This window comes from Dioscorea cayenensis, chromosome 13, assembly GCF_009730915.1.
Source record: "Dioscorea cayenensis subsp. rotundata cultivar TDr96_F1 chromosome 13, TDr96_F1_v2_PseudoChromosome.rev07_lg8_w22 25.fasta, whole genome shotgun sequence".
Classification (NCBI taxonomy): domain Eukaryota; kingdom Viridiplantae; phylum Streptophyta; class Magnoliopsida; order Dioscoreales; family Dioscoreaceae; genus Dioscorea; species Dioscorea cayenensis.
The window spans coordinates 6540548-6564842 of record NC_052483.1 but is presented as its reverse complement, the minus strand read 5'-3'; the positions used below and the strand labels follow the sequence as shown (position 1 = coordinate 6564842).

Here is a 24295-nt window from a genome sequence, read left to right as displayed (position 1 = left end):
TAAAAATTCTAAAAAAAAAAAATCAAAATTTTATCAAAATAACAACAATCCTTAATGGAAAACCTAACAGCCATTAGGGGAGGGAACCGTTTTTCTAAAATGAATAATAAAGGAACCTTGGACAGACAAAAAAACAAAAGGATAAAAAAGTATTTTGATTATAATAAAGGGATCAATTTTTTGATTGTATCGTATGTCCAATGTTGTAAGATGTAATTTGGGCCACTGATTCTAAAAAATTAAAGGTGTCAATAATTTTTCTTCTTCCCTCATTCTTGTTTACCTATGCCATCATGCTGATTCTTGATTTTCTTTCATCATGATATTATGGATTTCTACAACGACGCAATTTTTGGGACAATTAATAGTAATAAGCTTTTTCTTTTACATTAAAATTTTTGGGACAATTAATAGTAATAAGCTTTTTCTTTTACATTAAAATGAAAAAAAACACACTTTTGCAATATGTTTTTCCCCCTCAAAGATTATATCTTGTAATATAATAAAGAAAGAAAATATGAAAACTAATTTCATAAAAAAAAAGTTAAAATCAATTATTTGTTGTTATAATCTTGAAATAACTACTCCATGCTTAACACACACGCACATTTTTATACATCTATATCGATACACTATATTAATTTCATCTCCTAATGGTTTCTAAGTCTAACATGTGGCATATTGTTGTGAGAGGGTATGGTGTTCTGCAGAAGCACCCTCGCTACACTCTCAAAGCATCTCCAACCCATCTTCTTTTTTGGCGCATGATGGCTGATTTGGCGTAGGGTGGCCTCCAACCAAGCGCCAAATTTTATGTCAAATAAATAATTTGATACAGTGGTGCGCAACTAGTTGGGCATTACTTTAGCACAAGTTATTTTTTAAATATTTTTTGTTTAATAGTTATTTAATGAAGTTGTTTAATAATTGTGCATCACTGTAGCATTAAAATCTAATAATTGTTTAATGAAGTTTGAGTTATTAATTTACAATTTTGGTTTACTTTTAGCCACATAAATAAACATCATTATAAAATTTGTACTAGTATAATTTCATATTTTAATCAGATTAATAACTTATAATTATGTTTATTTTTTTTTAATTAATAAAAAATGAAAAATAGGAGAAAATAATACAAGAAATATAAATTCATTAAAATTAGGACAAATTACATGAACAATAGAATAAAAAAATAGAAAATAGTTCTAACATGGATCATCATCTACAACAATATTACAACACCCAAAATACAACTAATGAAGTTGGAAGTAGATAGGGCTAATAGTTTGGCATGTTATCACCACCTCTATTGATATTGCCGAATAATTCATTAAACATATTAGATCCAAAAAGGGGTGGTTGTTGAAAATGCCCTCTTTTTTGTAAAATATCTTGTTGTTGTGTTTGTATACACAAGCACGAAAATTTGGATCAATGATAGAATTCAAGTCTTGCATCAAAATTTTGTACTCATATCTCATTTATTGAAAAGCAAGATTTTTGCTCTGCATTTTTAAGAATATTTGTTGATTTGCATTAGTCTTCTCCAACATCTCCATAATCTTGGAGTTATCATCCTTTAGATGACTAAGAGAAGATGCCAGTTTATCATATGTTTTTTTATTCAGTTTGACTTTCTTTTGTCTGATTGGGCATTCAGAAGATATGCCACCAACACCATCATCTAAGTTAAGAGAAAATTGAGAAAGTCTAGGAGATCCTGATACTTATGATTCGAGCATGGAATTTTTAGATTCTGATGATACATAATCAAATGCATGCTTTTGAGCAAGTTGTCTAGATGCCATAACGTTATTTTTAAACTTCTCAAAGTTCCTCACAATGTGCTATACATGATTAAAATTGAACCCTTTCTTGAAGTTAGGATTATCCAAAAGCATCCTCTTTGCTCGATTCATCTATAAACGATTTCAGAGTTAAGTATTTGTAAAAATATAAATTTATGAAGAATAAAAATATATAAAATGCTGACAATATCTTGGTCTAATCCACCACTTGGATTCAAAATTTCCACCTATCGAATACATCCATTCAATTTTTTTACTGTCTTTCTATTATTTGCATCCTACATTGTAAAGACCGAGCAGAACGTTTCACTTAAGATTTATCTCTTGTCAAATTGTATTTTTTCTTCATTCGAGCCCATAATTGCTCTAAAGACTGATTTGCACCAATAATGGGGTCTTGAGTCATTTTCATGTAAGTTTCATAAAGGTGGACATCTTCATAAGGAGAGTACCCTGTACCAATGTTGTTTGACCCGGACCGGCCCGGCCGGTTCAACCGGAAAAACCGGGAACCGGCCATGTGCCCGGTCCGGGTATACCCCATTGACCCGGGTATTAAAAAACCCGGTGTTAACCCGGTGACCCGGGCGGTTCAACCGGGAACCGGTTGACCCGGCCGGGTCAATTGGGTCACAATGTTTAATTTTTTTTTACAATATTTAATAATTTATGATTATTTTCTCATTAAAAACCACAAAATCGTGTATATTTATTAATATTAATTTATAATTTATAATCAATAAATAGAATTACAATATATATATATATATATATACCAACAAAAATTAACATTTAAAAATAAAATATGTTAATGTATTATGTAAATACTTTCTAAAAATTTAATTTATTAAGAAAATAAAACAATAAATGAGTGTAATTTTATTATAAAAATATAAAATTAAAGTATTCTAATTAAATAAAAAATATAAGAAAATTTAAAACAAAAATAAAAACTCAATTGAGATATAAGAATTAGTGAATTAAATTTCTTATTTATCTTAACAAAATCAACCAATAAACAAATAAATAAATAAATAAATAACACCGAGAGAAGTTTGATAATTATATATTAATATATTAAATTTGTAAATATTTAAAAAATGTAAAAATAAATGACCAAATTAGAAAACTCTACTGTATATAAGGTCATTTATCAATTTAAATATCAAATTTGAGCAGATTTTTATAATATAATTATGGATTTAATATTATATTTGCTTATTATTAATTATTATAATATTTTTTTATATTTAATTATTGACCCGGTTCAACCCCGGTTCGACCCGGTTCAACCCATTGACCCCTGACCCCTGGGCTTAGCCGGGTCATTACCCGGGCCGGGTCTGACAACCTTGCCCTGTACTATGAGATTGTTTAGACATTTTTTATGGGTTACAATGACAGAGAGATTTTTTGATAATATTGGTTGAAATGAGAGATGACAGGGAGTTATTTATATAAGCAACACAATAATTTAATAATGTACCACCTTATCTTCATTTTCTTTGAATTCATTATCTCAAACCTTAGCATATTTCCCTATGCCAGAAGATAAGAAAATTGAATAATGTGTCACCTTATCTTCTTACTTATAGTGTTGGTCTTGGTGGTGGCGATTTCGACATGGACAACAAACTCATTGTGGTGGTCGAAGAGGATGGGTTATTGTTCTTGATGTTGATCTTGATCGAAGGAACGATTACTGGAGGAGGAGCTTGTATGAGCTTTGGGATTTTAATAATCTTCAATTAATCTCAATACTTATTTGTGTATTATCTTTTAATAATGAAGCATAAATAGGATATCAATCATTTACATCATTAAAATTTAAGATTAAATTTAAAGTGTAAGATGTCAAGTTGCAATTTGTGCCGGTATTTCAAGTATATTACTTAAAAAAAAATTATTTTTTAAGTTTAAAATTATATTAATAATTAATAACCATTATTTTCAATTTCCTTCAATATCTTATATAGGTTTTCACCTTTTTGATATTATTATCATATTCAATAAAATAAATACCTAGAATTTTTGAGGTCATATATATTATGAATGATACGAGGCATTTTTCTTGTGACTATCTTATTTATGTTATAATCTAATATAAAAAGAAAATAAAATATGAAGTTTAATAAACTAACAGCATGAAGGATGCCTGTCATTTTTTATAATTTTATATTTTATATAAAAATTTTAAGTTATGTCAATTTCTTTTAATATCTAAAGCTGTGAACTAATAATATTTTTATTAAAATGTTTGAACAAGTAATATACATTGGCAATTTTATTGTTATAAATATTGAAATAATCTAATGTTTGCAAGGATTATATTGGCAGATAAAGAAAAAAAGTAGGATTATATAGATCACTTGGAAATTTCGGAGAACCTCTCGGTCACTTTCCCTAAGTTTAATAGTTCATGTATGGAAGCATGAGTTATTATTAGATATAAAATTATTTTTAACTTATTCTTAATGACGACATATGATGTGAGATCATTGATTTTCAGTATATCAAATATAATTTAAAATCAAGGATGTTGGAGCTAGTGGCCGAGAATTGGATAGCTTAAGTAATTAAGTGGATTCGTATGCAAATCCTTATATATGTATTTAAAAAAAAAAAAATCCCGGTAGACCATGTCTATCTACTTGGGCATCTCTAATCCACAACCCTAAATCCAAAATTTCGTTTTGCTATAGTAAATTATACCCCAATCACATACCTCAAATTTTAGCCTGAAAAAAAACATATTCTCAAAATATTCCTTTTGCATCTTTTTTTATTATTATTACTACTCCATAAAAAAAATACTTGAAATTAAACATTTTTAACAATAAATTAATTAAATATTTATTATAATTTAATAATTTACTAATAAAAATAAATTAAAAAATTTTACGACTAATTTTTTTAATTTATGATTTAATTTATTTAAAAATTGAATTATGAATTTCTTAATTGTTTTGATAAATAATGAAATTATTTTTTCATATAGCAGGAAAATACTTTAAGGTTATTTTCAATAAAATTTTAACTATTCCAGTTTCATAAATTTATTTAATTAATAATTTTATTATTAATTAATTGCACACAAATTAATATTGTAGGTATATAATGACTACTTATAATTATATTAATGAATTATTAACTTTATAATTTTAATTACAATAATAATAAAACTAAAAAAAATTTATATAAAAATCTAATAGTTTATGGGAGACTCAAAATTTGGGGTTTGGCATAGGATGACCGCAAATTTGAGATTTGGGGGTTGCATTGGAGATGGTGTTATAAACTTTCAACATGTTTGAAATAGTTTAAAACCTATAACTATTAAAAATGGGTGGATCAAATATTTTAAAAAAAATATCAATTAATTTAAGATATTTTTCATGCAAAAATAAATAAAAAAAACTTTTGGTATTTTAAGATCATAATAATAACTAATTGATCTCATTTTTTTTATTTGATGCAATTAATGAAGGTTCATTTATATATGTATATTCTTTATGACATTGTAAGACAGAAGGAGTTGCTTTTACATCAACCAAAAAACTAAAAATTTTATGTAAAGAGAAGACAATAACAATTAAAATATAATATTTAAGAAGACAGAAAAAATTGCACCCTATTAAATATTAATTAGTTGCATCATCAATGTATATGAACTTGGGGATTGTATCTGCCTCATATTGTTATGATTTTGATTTTTATAGTCTGTTTTGCACTTTATAGAGTGCAATACACTTAGAAAATTTATTTATGCTTTCGTTATTTCTTTACTGGGTGATTTCAAATTTGGCATCTTTCATGATATTTTATAACCTAAATTTTAAACACTAAATGGTATTTTTTTAAAAAAATTATATATATACAGTAATATATGACAATTATTTTTTAATTTTATCTTTCAAGTTTAAAATTATATTATGAATTTTCAATAATTATCAACCACTACTTTCAATTTCCTTCAATTTCCTTCAATATCTTAGATATTTTCATTACTAATGAATGTTATATGATGTTCAAATAAGCAATGAGGACTTAGAACTGTCATATATATATATATATATATATATATAGTTGAAGTTTTATTAATTAGATTAAAGACAAAATTTGACTTTTATAATAAGTAATTTTTTGAGGTTATTTACATTATGAATGATTCAAAGTATTTTTCTTGTGAACACCTCAATAATGTTATGATCAAATATAAAATTTGATTGTAAAATTAGTTTATATTACAATTATTATATTTATTAAATTTAATAATCTCACCACTGTTTTTTTACCAATGTAGATAGAGCATATCAAATGTGTACACAAATGTAGAGTTAATACTTTAATTTACATGTGCTTTTATTATGTGTGAGCTGAAGTTCGGAACCATCCCTCCAATAAAAAAAATAATATTTTATGATAGGACTTGTACACTTCACATTTTTGTTATAAAAAGAAAATAAAATTCTAAATAATACTTTAATATTGAAAACAAGTAAATATCTAAAGATTATAATTAATAATATTTTTTATTAAAATGTTTGAATAAGTAATAATTTACCTATCAAATAATTTATTATTATTATTAAAAATTATGATAAAATAATTTCATATTAACACCATCAATCTGTATATCCAAATAAGATTATGATAAATTTTTTAGTCAGTACTATTAATTTTTTAAAAAAATATAAAATATATCTTATAACTTCATAATTTCCAAAATGTATATAAAAAAATAATTTAAGTTTTCTACTTAAATTGAATTAAAAAAAACAAATAAAGGATTATATTGTAATTATATCACAAATAAGTAGGACCAAAATTAAAACGAAAGAAAATTTCGGGGTTTCTCTTCCTTGGAGTTGTTGATTTCTCAGGGTGGTTTAGGAGCAAAAAAACACACAATAGAGGCGGGATAAATTTTTGAAGAGATTATTGTGTTTTAGCTAGTTTTCACTTTGGTTATTTTATTTCAATTTGTATCAAAATGGTCATCAAAAATCGATTTCATTTCACCGAGAGCCGGTTAATTTTATCTGATGTGGGCCATGTGGCAGCCGGAGATCCCACATCACATTAAAATAAATATTTTTTAATGGCTACCTGGATTGGACAAATCATGTTTAGTAAACCTACTCAGCATCCATGCCATGGAAGAGGGGAAGCTGATTATGAAGTGATGCTGAGTAGATTTTCTTAATATGAGGTGGACTGTCACTAACGTGTCCAATCTAGCTGAGTATTAAAATCTGTTTATTTTAATATGATGTAGCATATTCGGCAGCCATATCAGATAAAATTGACCTAAAAATCTAAGAATGACCTCTCGGTAAAATGAAATCGATTTATAATAATCACTTTGATGCAAATTGAAACATAGTGATCAAAGAAAAAACTTTTACCAGAACACAGTGACCTATTCAAAAATTTACCAATGATTCACTCCCAAAAAGAGATTGAGAGATCTCTCCCTCTCACTGCCATTGTGTTTCAGATCTGTTGAGAGATTGAGGAGCAGTAGAATCGAAAAGAGCAATTGCTGATTCGAGGTTTTCAGTAGATCCACAAGTTCAATCTCAAGCTTCGAGTATGAATTTGTTTTGTTTAGTTTTAGTTTTATTTATATTTTTTTGGAATTGAAATCGGTATTGATCGTCGATAGTGTTTGTTTTGTTGAATTTATTGAGCAATTGAGATTGAAAGTGGGTCGATCAGTGATTGCTGAATTTTAAGTGATTTGTTTGGGGAGTTGTAATTAGTGTAGTTGATTTTTTTATCTCAATGCATAGTGAGTCATCTGGAAAAGGTTTCCATTTTTTTGAGGTAAAAGGTTTCCATTTTGGAGATCTTTCTGTGATGTTGATCTCCTATAATGACTCTAGGCAAGATATTTGTTGAAACTTAGTCCCTTTTTTATTTCTAGTTTCTTGTTGATTGTTTCAAATTATATGGTTGATTCAGACTTAATCATGCAAATTTCCATTCAAAATTTTCTTTTCCTATTAATTGAAATGGTTTTCTGCAAAAAATTTTGCTTGAATAAATGTGTGTTGTTCATGAATGGTTCTTATTTGAAACTATGACTACATTTTGGAATCTTGAGCTATGATATTTCTAATCATTCGGATTTAGAATTTAAAATTTTTTTAGTAAGTCGATTGATCTATGGTTGAAATTCTATGCTGTTGGATAGGTGCCCTGGTTAGGATGCCTGTTTTTATATACTGATCAACTTACAAAGTTGGGTTTTTCATCAGGTAAGTGGTTGAAAGAAGCTACTTAAATGTGTCCGTGAACCATCTAAATTTTTGCTGCTTATTGGTTGTCTTATAGAAGCTCTCTTTTCAACATCTCCATCTTGGTCAAGTTTTCTTTTTCAATAAGAATATATATATATATATATATACATATGTTGTATGAGAAACCATTTTGTACAGTATGAATATTCTTTCTTAGGAACAAGAATTCATGCTGATGTTAGTATTAATATCTTTTGTTGCAATGCTTGTAACTTTGTTGCTTGTGTTTGTTGGGATTTCAGTGATTGCTTGAAGCCGATCTTGGAATTTTCGCATCTTAATTTCTGTCGTTTTTTATGGATTTAGGGTTTTGTTTATTCTACTTTATTGGTTGGTATTTTTTCTAATCAAGTTTTGTTCAATTTTGGCAGGTTCTATTCGTGCCAAGGCATGGATGCGTTGGGTTGAAGGGTTCAATTCGTATCATTATTTTAAGCTAAGATGTAAGGGTTAATTCTATTTTTTACAAAGCTACATATCTTCTTTAGTTTAAATTTCTTTCTCATAGTTATTATATTGTATTACTGATTTACCTTACCCAGAACTTCATTAGTCCTGTTACTTGTAGAAATGCTGATATTGAGAGTGGAAACCCTGAAGTAGATGACAACTTTAATTGGAAATTGATGTGCATTAATATATGATTTGAATTTACAGGCGTGCGCATTAAAAGAAGCTCTCAAAGAAAAGAAGGTTAATGCAAATGTATATGTTGCAATGAGATATTGGCATCCTTTCACTGAACAGGCCATTCATCAGGTTTGTTTCAAATTTGCACCAGCTTTTTCTTGCTGATCTTTCATTCCTTTTTGTTCTTTTTGTTAATCTCCAATAACCTATTTTACAGTCATCATTGCATGTTCTAGAGCTTAGTTGAGATCTTGAATTTTCCTGATTTTCATCTTGTACAAACTAGAAAGGTTGCTTATCTAGAGTTTCTACAATAGGATGTCTAACTAGGATCTCATAGTCATTGTTTTAACCACTTCAGACAAGAGTATTTGAAAGAGGAGCGGGGCGAACCCACTGTAGACCCCAGGGACGTGCACAAACATCGGTGGAACAAGTGGGGACGGAGCCGCGCTCACGTGGGCGCTGGAAACACCCGTACACAACCACTATTTACAACTTCCAGAAATGTGCTCTCAGCCGAGAATCGAAACTCTCACCACTCGGTGAGAGCTCTATCGGCGACCCGTGTACCAATAAACCAAAAGGTATAAAGACAAAAAATCTAAGTGAAATCTTTTAATGTGAGAAAATAAATGGTGAAAAACATTATTTCCTTTAATGAAATGTGATTGATGTTTATTTATAACATTCTTGTGTGGCACCCTTATCCAATGGACATGTTAAATAAATAATATTAAAAATAAAAAAACAAATCATTTTGTCAACCAACTCGAGATCAATGAGATATCTGTGGTTTTAAATTGCCTGAAATCCTTAGTCATATTCTTACCTTGATGGATTGAGAAGTACAGTGCTATTAAAGTTTTTCAACGTAATAATCCTCATCAATTGACATGGTTTTGCATTTATGTCTCTGTTAATGACATTTTTGTTGTTTTTGCATGTGATAGATCAAGAAGGATAATGTTACCAAGCTTGTAGTTCTTCCACTATATCCTCAATTCTTTATATCGCATAAAGCTTCTTATGCGCATCTTCAAGTGAATAAAGTCTGCTTTTCTAGATTATTCTGGATTATGCTTGCCATTTGATTTGTCTCAGGAGGTATGTCTCTGAATTAGTTCACCTGTCTTTATAGACATGTAGATATGTGGCATTGATCTAGAAAACATTAACCAATACCTATCTATCTTTGCTATTTTTATTTATGATTTCCAAAAGCTGCTCAAAAGGTGCCCACCTTGTTCCTCTATCAATGTATCTGTCACGCTCTGAACCCGGCTTACTAGACCCGGTGCACCGACAAACGGTCGCACACCCACAAGGCCGAGACTCAGTAGGCGTGCAAGGCCTCAGAATCTAATCACACAATGGGAAACACAAAGTTTAGAATTTCAACATCCAATAGAAGCTAGTGTCATATACATAAAAAATCATACTCACACAACTAGACAATTAACTCAAATTTAGAAACGGAAACATAATAACTCTCTAGCCCACTTAGATGCATGTTACACTATTCACTTCGGATCTGAAAAAAAATCAGCAACAATATTATGAGCTTGAGAGCCCAGTAAGTAACCACTAAAAATATCGGGATCACAAAAATGTTCAATAGTTTCTAAAAATACACAAAATATAACATAACGGAATAATATCAAAAGAAACCCAGAAACCAGTAATAATTCAAAACAAATTTAATTTACCAAGTAACGAGCATATAAGTCCCCCAAACAACTAGTGCAAAAACAAAACATCAGAACTCATTTATTTAAACTCGGTGACCCAAGCCAGAATATCAGAAGACGTTATTCTTCACCGATGGAATGGTGCGAAACTATAGTTTCTATGTTAGAAGTACGTGTCGACTGGGTCAATGTTTAACCCCCCGTGACAGGGTTATTGCACAGTTAATTGGGGACTACGAGTTTCTATAACAAAAATATATCGGGTCCAAAATCATTGTCAACACAAAAATACTGAAATTTGGTGATCCCGTTTCTCTAATGAAAATAATTCTAATTATTTCAAAATTAGTTGATGCCAATATATGACAAGAACAAGTAAAATTTAATAAAGCAAGTAACCACAATATTCAAAATCTAAGTAATCCATAACAGAATGCAAATTTAAAATTATAAACCATGATTTTTGCAACCATTTCAACCTTTAAATAGCCATTGTTTGTAGAAGTTCAAAGTAAATAAAATAAAAATATATAATATATTAACGGAACAGTGGAAGTCAAGTTAAGCCTAATTCAGTAATTAAACTGAGTATTAGAATCAATTAAATAAACAAATAAATATATAAATAAAAATCTATAAATTCTGAAGATAATGGTAGATACAGTATCTTAACTCAAAACATTTAAACATAACACCATGAATGGTTTTAACAATAAAACCCAAAGTAATTTAAATAATTATGTAAATCATTTCGATAATCAGAAATTTTATATATACATATATATAAGTTTATATGTGGTTTACTTACTTGACTAGCTAACACCAAAACTACAAGTACCACGAAATTAGGCTTCCACAGAACACCCTATATTTGAGAGTACATTCTAATGTATTAAAACACTAAACATGCTACAAATACACAGGAATATACAGTGGATCAAATTCCTACCCTAAGTATCATAATACTTAAAACATCCAACAATCCAATTTATATAAACATATACATGTATATATTTATATATATAAATCCGTGTGTATTAACTATTCATACATAAAACTTCTCCACTAATTCCTAGGAAATCAAAACAAATACAGTATCTAAAACAATTGATCAATTATAATGTATATATATATATTAATATAAACGGACTACAGAACCTCGACCAATTTGGTTTCATAAGTTCAGTGGGATTTCTATCTACACAACTATACATCCTTGAAGTAAAAGCATCATATATCATCAAAATATAAGCAACATTACTTTACATTGAACACAACATCAGAACCCATAACTTAATATATATATATATATATATTCATATACTATATGTGCTAAAATAGTATATATATTCATATACTATATGTGCTAAAATAGTGGACACAGCCTGCACACTAATTTCGAATCAATGACACACAAAATAAAACTGAATTTGAAAGAAATAAAGATATATATATATATATATATATATATATTTGCTAAAACAGTGGACGCCACACAGCCAGCACACTAAATAAAATTATAATAATAATAAATAAAATAAAATAAACTGAATTTAAAAGAGATATATATATATATATATATATATATTTATGATTCTTATCAAATCAAGAATAATAATTTTTTTTTTAACATAGAGAATCTAAGCATGAACGGAGGCATTAACAAACTTGCAAATCAATGTTGAAAATTCATTGTGCAATAGCCAGTATCAACATGAGATAATCAATCCACTAGACATACAACATAACCCTAATCAAGATCAATAAAACAATGTCACAACAAAATCTAGGAGGTAAAAAAAACTCCACCACTTAACATTAGATCTAGGAAGAGAACGCTTACCTCACAACGATAACGATACAACCCTTGATGAAGAGGCCTATCTCCGTCCTCGCCACTGGCACCACACACCAAAAAGAAAAAGAGGAGCAAAAAAGCAAGATTTCTCCCTCTTTTTTGGTCCAAACGAGATTCTATATCGGAAGAAACAAAGAGACGGCGGCTAGGGTTTTGAAACCTAAATAAAAGATAAATAAACTGCCATCCATGCACAATTAATAAAGTAATTAAAAAAAATGTGTGGGGCCCACAGTATCATTTGGTGCTTTCCGTTTTCCACCTCTCATTCTTTAGGGTTTGATAATTTGACATATTGAAGATAAGGCCTACACTTAACTTTTCATTTATTGTGTTTTTGTGTGTAATATTCATAAATCATATTTATTTTCCATTTATGGGATGGCATGCAAAAGATACTTGCATCCCGTAATATTCCTCCTTTCAACAATCAACTAGAAAAAGTGAAAAGAAAGAAATAATTCTAATTGCAACAGGATAGTTTGGGCATGAGATTTGATTTATTGCCATTATCTGTGTTGTTTGAAGATTTGTGCATTGTTCCAAGTGTTTGGGATGTCTCTTTAATTCAATAATGTAAATAACAAGCATCCTGCATTTGTTGACCTATATTTTATGGTTTCCAATAATATCTATAGTTATATTACAGTTGTTTTATGGTGGGCATTATTAAAAGAAAAAGGGTATGCTTTTGCCTGTCATATAAAATGCATAACTGATCTTCACCAGGCTTTCATCAGTGATTTGGTGATGTTTTAAGTTCTCACTATAATATGTTGGGTGTTATAAAGTACATACACTCCTGGGAGTTTGGCGTACAACGGTACACGTGTCATACCTGTTAGAAGTAGAGAGAATGAGAAAGTGGAACAAGTCTATCTCTTGAACACACATAACATGAGTGATCCTTTGGGTCTACATATAGAACATGAATATATAAATATACATCTATACATACATATACATCTATACATACATATACATACATATATACATATACAATACAACAATACATCTAACACCCCCCTCAAACTCAAGGCGGATCGTGCGTCTTGAGTTTGGATAACATGAATAGATGGTGATCACGTGTCTACGCCTTGGTGAAGAAATCAGCCACCTGGACCTCTGTAGGAAGATAGTGAAGTGATACAGTCTGGGCACGTACATGGCATCGTGTGAAGTGTGCATCCACACCAATATGTTTGGTCAGCACATGCTTGACCGGATCTGCAGCAATCTGAAGGGCACCAGTACTGTCACAGTGAATAGGAATGGGAGATGTGATCGGTACACCAAAGTCCTGTAGAATCGAACGCAGCCAAAGCACCTCTTGGACGGTAGAAGCCAACGCACGAACTTCAGCCTCAGCACTAGACTTGGCAATAGTAGGCTATTTCTTGGTCTTCCAAACAACAAGAGAAGAGCCAAGAAAGATACAGTAACCAGTGACAGAGACTCAATCATCAGGACAACTGGCCCAAGTAGCCACGAGAGACAGTGCCACGAAGATATCGCAGTACCCGAATAAGATGAGCATAATGAACAGAAGTGGGTGTCGCAATGAACTGACTGAGGATGTGAACTGCATGGGAAATGTCTGGACGGGTAACGGCTAAGTAGACCAAACTGCCAACCAGATGTCGATCGCGGGAAGGATCAGATAAGGGAATCCCATCAAAGGCACGAAGCTGCAAATGTAACTCCATCGGTATAGCAGCAATACGGGTATCAGTCGAACCAGAGCGAGCAAGTAGGTTGTGAGTATAACGCTGCTGAGAGAGACAGTAACCATCCGGATGAGAAGTAATCTCGATACCCAAGAAGTAACGAAGCGGATCTAAATCAGTCATCAAGAAGGTCTCACATAACTTCTGCTTCACAAAAGTAATGTGAGCAGAGTCATCACCGGTAAGTATCATATCATCGACATATAGAAGAAGAATAGTCTGCCCACGAGAGGAAGAGTGAATAAAGACTGCCGGGTCATGTATGCTCGGAGTGAAACCAGCAGCCTTAACTACTGTACTGAACCGCTCAAACCAGGCCCTGGGAGCCTGTTTGAGACCATAAAGAGCGCGACGAAGACGACAAACAGACCCCGAAGGCACCTGAAGGCCAGGGGGAGGAGTCATGTAAACCTCCTCCTTCAAGTCCCCATGAAAAAACGCGTTCTTCACATCAAGCTGATGAAGAACCCAACCACGAACAGCAGCAACAATAACCAAAGTACGCACAGTGTGCATGTGGGCTACTGGGCAAAAATCTCCTCATAATCACGGCCATACTCCTGCTGAAAGCCACGAGCAACCAAACGTGCTTTATAGCGCTCGAGAGACCCGTCAGAACGAGTCTTCACATGGTAGATCCAACGACAGGTGATGGGAACGGCATGAGAAGGAATGGGAACAATATCCCACGTATGAGTCCGAGTCAAAGCTTCATGCTCCTCTGCCATGGCAGTCCTCCACTTAGGTAGTTGAACTGCTTCTCGGTAGGTACCTAGCTCAAAGACATCTGAAACACTGGTGCTAGTAGAAGCATAACGGACAGGGGGATGTAAAGTAGAGCGATCGCGTAAAGAATAAGTTTGAGAGTGTACCTCAGGAGCTGGATCGATAGTAGGAGAGGTGTCAGAAATAACTGGCCGAGATGGAGGCTCTGCGGGATCCCGACGGTGTTATGTGAAACGAACAGGTGGGTGAGCAAGTGGAAGCGAGGGAGGAGGGGAAGACACTGTAGGAGACTCAACAGATAAAGGAGGGGAAGAAACTGCAGGAGACTCAGTAGATAAAGGAGGAGAGGGATCAAGGGAGGAGTGAGAAAGAAACTCAGCTGGAGGGTTGAATGATGAAGGAGAGGAAGACACAGGAGAAGTATGCTCAGCCGAAAGGATAGGAAAAAAGAAGGATAGAGGGACAGAGGGAGATGGGGACTCGGTGGAAGAAGGAGAAGCATAGAAAGGTGTGGAATCATCAAACGTGGCATCACGGGAGATGCGAATACGACGAATGACGGGATCATAACAACGATAACCTTTATGCTCAAGGCTATATCCTAGAAATACACATGAAACAGACTGGGATGTTAGCTTTGTTCTCTCCCGAGGTGAAAGCAAAACAAAGCAGCGACAACCAAAAACACGAAGATGATCATAGCGTGGAGGTGTCCCATGAAGACACTCACCTGGACTACGACCATTAAGTTGAGAGGAAGGTTGTAGGTTAATAAGGTAAACAGCAGTGTTGACAGCTTCAGCCCAAAAATGAGGGGGAAGAAAAACACCTAGAAGAAGAGCACGTGTCGTCTCTAAGATGTGACGATGCTTACGTTCAGCAACCCCATTCTGAGGATGAGCCCCAGGACAAGATAACTGAGGCAAGGTACCTTCAGAAGACAAAAAGGCACGAAAGGCGTGAGAGGTGTACTCACCGCCAGAGTCAGATCGAAAGGTCTTAATAAAGGCAGAGAACTGGGTGTGGATTATAGCAGAAAAAGTGCGATAAATAGACAATAACCGGCTACGGTGAGGCATAAGATAAAGCCAGGTGAATCGAGCGTAATCATCTATAAAAAGAACATAATAGCGATGACCATCTTTAGAGACAAAGGGTGCGGGACCCCAAACATCAGAGTGAATAAGTTCGAAAGGAGCAGTAGTCTGAGATGCACTCAAAGGATAAGGACGTTGGAGTTGCTTACCAAGTTTACAGCCAAGACAAACTACATCAAAAGGAGGAGAGACAGCTCCTAAAACGCCATGACGAACAAGGGACGACATACGAGACGGACATAAGTGGCCAAGACGATGATGCCACTTATGATGAGACTGAACGGTAGTATAACAGTGATGAACTGGTTCAGGTGAAGATGGAAGACGAAGGGAATCCAATGCATAAACTCCATTTTGACGACGGCCAGTTCCAATCACCGTCCCACTGCGATCCTGCACACGACATGAGGTACCATCAAAGATAACCTGGCAATCATGATCAGTAAGCTGGCTAACATATATAAGATTCATAGATAAACGAGGAACATGAGAGACTGAAGGAATCGAGAAATAACTAGAAGAGAAATGACTAGTAGAGGAAACAGGAAGAAGTGTGCCATCAGCAGTTAGAGATGGCAATTTCTACCCTACCCGACGGGTATACCCGTACCTGTACCCGGTCAAAGAGGGTATTACCCTCTTTGACCGGGTACGGGTACGGGTACGGGTATTACCAGTTAGTTTTTGAGCGGGTACGGGTCGGGTAAGGGTATGTCCCTACCCTACCAGTACCCTTACCCTTACCCGCTGAAGAGGGTACGGGTTTTACCCTTACCCTCTCATATATATATATATATATAATTTTTTATAAAACTAAACATTTACTCACAATTTACTCAATATCTATTTTCATAGTGATTAATTTGAAAATAATACTTCAAATTTTCTCTTAATATATTATTTTAAATTTTATTTAATTTCTATATTTATATTTGATAATATTATCAAAATTGAATTTTAGATATATATTAAGAATCATAATTAAATTAAAAAATAAACAAATATAAAAATTATACAACATCCTGAAAAATAAGATATTAATAAAAAATCAATTGGATATAACTTATGAGAATTACTTATAATGTTTTTTATATTCAAAATATTACTAGATATTTATAAAATTTGAAGCTATATAAAATATAAATAGTAGATATATGAAAAAATTTTAAACAAAACCAAGATGGTTAAACATGAACAAAACAAATGTATCTATATATATATTATTATTATTTATGTGATTATATAATTTAAGAAAAACAAATATATATCAACTTGTAATTTTGAATTTATGGACATGTGTTTAAAGATTGTAATATAATGTATAATTAATTTATTTTTATTATTATTTAAATTTAATTCGATAATTTGAACAACGGGTAAGCGGGTACCCTGCGGGTATACCCGTACCCTGCGGGTAAGGGTAAGGGTATGATTTTTTTTACCCTGAAGGGTACGGGTAAGGGTACGGGTATGGGATAGAGGTTACGTACGGGTAAGGGTTTTGGCATACCCTACCCGTTGCCATCCCTATCAGCAGTGCGAACACGGGTGACATGAGATGGTGAATGGGAATGGTGAGCGATAAAGGGCCGACAAAGAGAGAGAACCGGCGCGGATGGTGCGCAAGGAGACCACAGACGGAGATCCGAGCAGTTTTTTTAACAAGGAACAACGAAGCAAGAGGAAATAAGGGGATGGGTCGGTGACGGTGGGCGGTGGCGGTGGTCAGAGGAGGGAGAACAATTATGACAATATGTTGACAAGGGGAGGCTCGGGGTGAGAAGAAGGCCGGCAAGAGAGAGGGAGAGATAGCCGACTGTGCGCGCAGTGTGAGAGAGAGAGAAGGGAGGTGGTGGCGGCCGGCGGTCGCCGAAGGAATCTAGGCGTCTGATACCATGTTAGAAGTAGAGAGAATGCGAAAGTGGAACAAGTCTATCTCTTGAACACACATAACATGAGTGACCCTTTGGGTCTACATATAGAACATGAATATATAAATATACATCTATACATACATATACATACATACATATACAATACAACAATACATCTAACAGTACCCATGTCGGACACACGGATACCCAGACACACCATGGATACCTTCTGACACTCATATGCTTTGTAAATAATTTTTTTTTTAAATTACTCAAGTATATTTCCTAATTACTTCCCAATACACAAAATCACCAAATTAATCTATAAGTAAATATATGACATATATTTCCGGAAAATTATATAGATTTATATTTATAATAAATATTTTATATAAATATATAATATTTTTTTATAGTCGTGTCCTGCCATACCCATGTCCTTAATTTTTAAAAATTACCATGTCACCATATCTATGTCGTGTCGTATCGTGTCACTGTGTCCGTGTCCATGCTTCTTAGGTTGGGTGGCTTGGCTGATGCACTACATGACTAGTAGTAAAGAGAAAAGGAGAATTGACGCAACGGGGGTAAGGTTGAGGACTTGTTTAGTCTAAGAATACCCAAGTTAACAACGTAGTGGAAATATAAATCATGTTTAGTCTAAGAATGCCCAGGAATTTAGAGGAAAGGCAAAGAACAAAACAATTTTATTTCAATTCCAAGCTGTCTTCATAACCCGAAAGCTTACAAATAAATAGACCAACAAGAAAACACTAAAAGAGAAATAAATCGAAAATTTTCCAAAAATAGAAATTTTTTTATTGACACTATAGAATAAAAAATCAAAACCAAACATAGCGAATACCAAAAACGACGTCTCAATCAGAGATTTACAGCCCAAGATATGGATGGACAAAATCTTTCCATAAATGGCAAAATTGCTGACCTGTTTTCCATCTAATGGGGTCCTCTGATCAACAAAATTAGCCCTTTTAGGAAAATTACGAAAATGACCCCGCCTAGGTCATCGCATCCCACTTGTCCATGTAGGCGCAAGCTAGCTCATCAATCTGGTCCGCATCAAGAATACTCCTGTTGATCCAAATCATATAGTTTAAACTGGATTTGTGTTTTCCATCATTTATGCCATTTACAGTTTGCTTTGTTTTCAACTTTCCTTATTTTTTTTTTTTTGTTTGTTTGTGTGTGTTAAACTTTGACCTTGTTAGAGATTGACAAACTGAACTTGGGTTCACAATAACTCGCCAATCACTATAGTAGTACATCAGATTTTATATTATGGAGGGTAGAAAATGGCAAATGGCATGTCAAGACACTTTTTCTGCTTTCATACGCTTCATATAATATGTTTGTTATTAAAGCAACCTTCCAATGACAACTGTTGCGGCATACCTATGCATATTTGTGTTATACACATGCTAACATCTTTTGTATATTTAGAAAATCTTGTCGGGATTCTGCACAAATTTTGCATCATTGTGACATTTGCAGGTATATTTCTATAGTGATATTGTAAATAAATAAACTCAGTGATGCACAAATAGCTAATATTGAGTCACTTGAGTGGACCCTGGTTCCATGGTTATCTCTGGGTAAATTCTGATATTTAGAGCCATCTTTTTTTCTGCAAGATTATGACCCCATCAAGAATTTACTTAATTTTCATCCGCATTGCTCTTCATCGATGGCAAATAGAGTTAAAGCAGTTTCAACTGACTAATAATATACTATTTTGTTTGATTTCATATTTTATTTGAATCAATTTTTTGGTTTCATTCCCATGTACAATTGATTTATTATTATTATTATTATTATTATTATTATTATTATTATTATTTATTGCCATTTTATTGATTTGCTCTTAAAGATCAGATATTTTTTATTACTCACAGTTTGTGGGAGTTCTCATTATTGACAATTTTTCACTTTAAGGCACAGTCAATGAGAATTTAATTTTAAAGTAGACATATTCACAACCTTATTCATTTTGCAATCATAGGTTATGATATTCTTCAGTGCACATTTTTAGTGCCAGTTAGCTATTTTGATGATGCAGGAGATCCGTACAGAGATCAGATGGAAGATTGTATCAACCTGATCATGGATGAACTAAAATCAAGAGGGATTGGCAATCCTTATACTCTTGCTTATCAGGTATTGCAGTTATAACTATCTCTTTGTTTTCCAGTTTGGTACCTGCAAGTTATGATATAAATTAATTTCTTGAAATCTAAAGCTATAAAAATCAAACATATAAGATATCACTATTCTATCTGATAAGATCATAGTTGCATTTTAACATTATTCTGACCATGGCAGAGTCGAGTCAGGCCTGTTCAATGGTTGAAGCCTTACACTGATGAAGTCTTGATTGAACTTGGGCAGCAGGGTGTGAAGAGCCTTCTGGCTGTCCCCATCAGGTAGAATCTGGTCATCATTTTCCTCTCTTCAGTTTTATGGCAATTGAATATTCGGCTCGAACTTTCAGCTAGAACATAGAACTCACAGTGCTCCTCTTTTGGGAAGTTTATGCAGTAACATTGCTTTTACTTACTGTGTTTACATCTAGGATGCTCTAGATTTGGTTTGCTGAGGATTTCTTGACTTCAGTACAGCTTAACTGAAGTTCATATTTCTTAACAATTATCTGGTTATGGTTGTGACTTGGAATACAGTGTTTGTGGGTTTAACATGCAATTTACTACATATTTTCATGTGTGCATGTGTGTTTGGACATCTTTTTTTGAAAAGTATTTCATTAATTAATCAATTCATCTCAAAAGTTACCCGTCACCTTCTCCCATGCATATACAGCTTTATCAGTGAACACATTGAAACTCTTGAAGAAATTCACATGGAATACAAGCTTCTGGCTTTAGAGTCCAGCATTGAGAACTGGGGCAGGGTCCCTGCTCTTGTTTGTACCTCATCCTTCATTTCAGATCTGGCTGATGCAGTCATTGAAGCACTTCCAACGGCATCCCTTGTTTTTGTTAGGAACGTAGTGGCTCAAAACCATAGCCCCACATCGTCTGTGAAAGTCAATCCCTCTAGTTTTATATACCATTACCAAATCTTCCCTATAACTCAGGTTATGAAAAAGTTAGGGTAGTGGGTCCCTATATTAACAATTGTATCATTTGCAAATGATACAAGCAGGGAAACAGAGACCGACCCATTGCGGTATGTGATCAATTTGTTTTTCGGATCAATGCTAGCCTTTGTGCTGCTTCTGACACCCAAGTTTATCTCTGTATTTAGGAATTTTCTTGCCTATCTGATGTTAGTATGTAAAGTTTCTCCAGAAAGTAAACCTGAATAATCTAATAATGCACAAAGATGTAAGAGGAACAGAGATACTGAAAAGAGTCAACAATTTTCATCTAAGTTTTTTCTTTATTTTAATTTAATTTTTATCAATATTGCTTTCAGCACCGATGAGTTATTTCTACCACATGCTTCTCGAGGATATTGTATGTTGATTATTACAACTGATTTAAGCAATGCAAGGAATTCTTCTAATGATTTGTATTTCTCTTTGCATATTGGTTCATGACACTTTTTTTTATTTATTTATTTGTTTTTTTATAATGTGGATAAGCCACCACTATTCACACATTTACTAAATAGTCAATTATGTTTTAGGGAAGTTAAACTTTCGACTTCACGTATATTTTGTTTTACATGTTTCATGAGACTATTAATTGGCCACCACTGCTTACGCATCCACTAAATACTCAACCATACTTTGAGAGAGAGTCAAACTTTTTGACCTTTCTCATAAAATATAAACTCACAATCATCTGGTTATGACGCCTAATGGCGAGATTGCTAATTTATAGCAATATAAAATGTGAATGATTCTGTTTACTTCTTTTAAAGTTTTCATCCAACTTTTGCTCCAAGGGGCAAGCTTGGGTTCAAGATGAAAGCTTATTTCTCTCTCAAGCAAGCCGCCCTATTCCCCAAATGTTTAACAAATCCATATGGGTGTATTTATGGTTCAATGGTGTTCAAGTTATAATAAAATTTAAAAAATAACAAAAATTTATAAGATATTGAAGGAAATCGAAAGTAATATCAGTTAATTATTAACATAATTTTAAATTTGAAGATATTTTTTTTATAAAAAATTATTACATATTCTTTTATATATTTCTTAAAAATTGCTATTTGATGGATTGAATCTGGGTTATAAAATATTATAAAAGATGTCAAATGCAACAAGGTTTGTTTTGGTGAGGCTAGCTTTAAATTGACTTAGGTATTGTACAACAAATGCTATGCGTAACCTTGTATGTATCAAGTAGTTTAGTTTCCCAATAAACATTGATAAGCAATAGGAGGAATTTTATCAATAAGCTTAATATCAGCTAGTAAGGGACTTTGAAAAGCTCTGAGAGTGTCACAATTAAACTCTATAATCAAGTCTAAGGCAAATTTTTGCTAAGTTAAAATAACACATTTGGTTTTCTAACAGGTAAATAAAATGACAAATGAACCTCTAAATTCACTAGATCCTTCACATTTTAAGATGATTTTTTATTTTTATTTTATTTTGTAAAGTGATAGTTATTGATTTGATTGGTACAATGTATGTTTAGTGGTTTGCTTCATTTGGGCTCCCAAGCTCATTAAGTTGTTCTCTCTATCTTTCGGATCGGGGAGTAGGGTTGGGTGGTGGAGCGGGTTTAGCGGGGAGTCGTTGAGCAAGTCGCCGCCTAGTTATATTTCAAGTTAATAAACTTTCTTGTTGTGAACCTAGAACTTATGTCTTATGTTTAATGTCTTGTGAGACACTTGTTACTTGCTTCCATTATATATCGGGCATTGTGCCTCTATGTTGTCTTAAAGTTAATGTCTTTATTAAAGGTTATTTTTATCTAGTGTGAGACGAGGGTTTTGAGGCCTTGCGTGCCTACTTGGTCACGACCTTGTAGAGTGCTGCGGCCGTTTATCAATGCTCCGAGGTTCGGGCGTGACAAATCTAAGTGGTATCGAGAGAGTTGTTGATTTGAATTAACTATGATCTTAGTTTCCTAGCAAAAAAATCTTACGATTTAGTGTGTTGGGGCGATCTAACAGATGTTTAGTTTGGTATCCTTAAGTGCTATTAATCTGATAGGATCTTTTGTTTGAGTTTGCCTGATTGTATTTGGGTTTACCTTGCAGAATGCCTCCTCGTAGAGATACTAGTAGAAGTGTTGTCGATTTGATAGGGACAGGGTCCTCATCGCGGTGGGACCCCACGAGGGAGGGGACCGGTGATAGGATTGATAACCACGAAATTCCTGCTGAGGAAGGGACTAATAGGGGTTGATTACGAGGAAACTTTGATGGATCCGGGTTCGAGAAGTGGTAGGGTTGGTGCGTGATCGAGCAGAGCAGTGAGCGTCAGCGAGCACCACCACCACTACCGCCTCCTCCTTCGCCCTTTCCTCGGGAGCCTAAGGAGAAAAACCATCATGGAATTCAAAAGATCCGTCCACCACCATTCGAGGGAACTACTAATCCGGATGAAGTGGAAGTTTGGGTAGAAGAAATGGAGAAGGCTTTTCTTTGTGATGAAGTGTCTTGAAGAGAAACCCGAGGTTTGGTGTGTACATGCTCAAGGGTCACCGCAAATCATTGGTATCAAGGGGAGCTTCGCTTTCTCGTCGGGAAACAGTTTGCCTCTTGGTTGCAATTGAGAGAAGCTCTTTTCTGCAAATATTTCACAAGGGACAAGATGGTCCAGTTTGAGAAGAAGTTCATCAATCTCACTCGAGGCGTATGACGAGTGGATGAGTATGAGATGGAATTTGACAGACTTTCGAGATATGCTCGAGTCGGTAGATGATGATCGAGGCGAGGGCCAGACGTTTTGAGGGAGGATTGCAGGCACACATTCGTAGGGGGTTGGCCGCCTTGCACTTGACTAGCTATGCAGAGGTTGTGAGTCGTGTCAAGTCTTTGGACACTGTCTGGAGTGATACTAAAGATCAAAATAGAAGGTTTCAGAAAAAGAGGGATAGAAGCTTTGACAGTCAGAGGAACCATCAGTCAGGAAGTGGAGGAAAACCTAGGTTGGAGGCGAGACAAGGTGAATCCCAGACTGTGAATGGGCCACCAGCACAGCGGTCTCGTGGGTTTGCACCTATTCCGCCTCGTTCTGGACAGAGATGTGCTACTTGTGGAGGTTCACATGCTATGTGCAGTTGCGAGCGTAATCATCGGGGCTTGTTTCAAGTGTGGCAGTATGGAGCATCGTATTGCTGGGTGTCCATAGTGGTTTTCTGGTGCACAGAGGACAACTAGTGTGCAGGATTCGAGACAGGTGTCAGCGCCCAAGTCTCAAGCGTCTTCAGGTCAGCGTGCAGGGGAAGAGGTAGCTAGTGAGCAGCCAACTTCCTCAACTCAGCAGAAAGCAGGAAGGCCAAAGACCCATGGGCGTGTTTATGCAATACTCACGAGGATGCACACGCCTCTAATGCAGTGGTGTCAGGTACATTAGCGGTTTACTCTGCATATGCTTGCGCATTATTTGATTATGGAGCTACGCATTCGTTTATCTCGATC

At 33.8% G+C, this 24295-nt stretch overlaps 1 pseudogene; it reads right to left on the bottom strand.

The window, feature by feature from the left end:
* LOC120274652 overlaps positions 1-24295 on the bottom strand; it is a 57129-nt pseudogene that overhangs the window by 11212 nt on the left and 21622 nt on the right.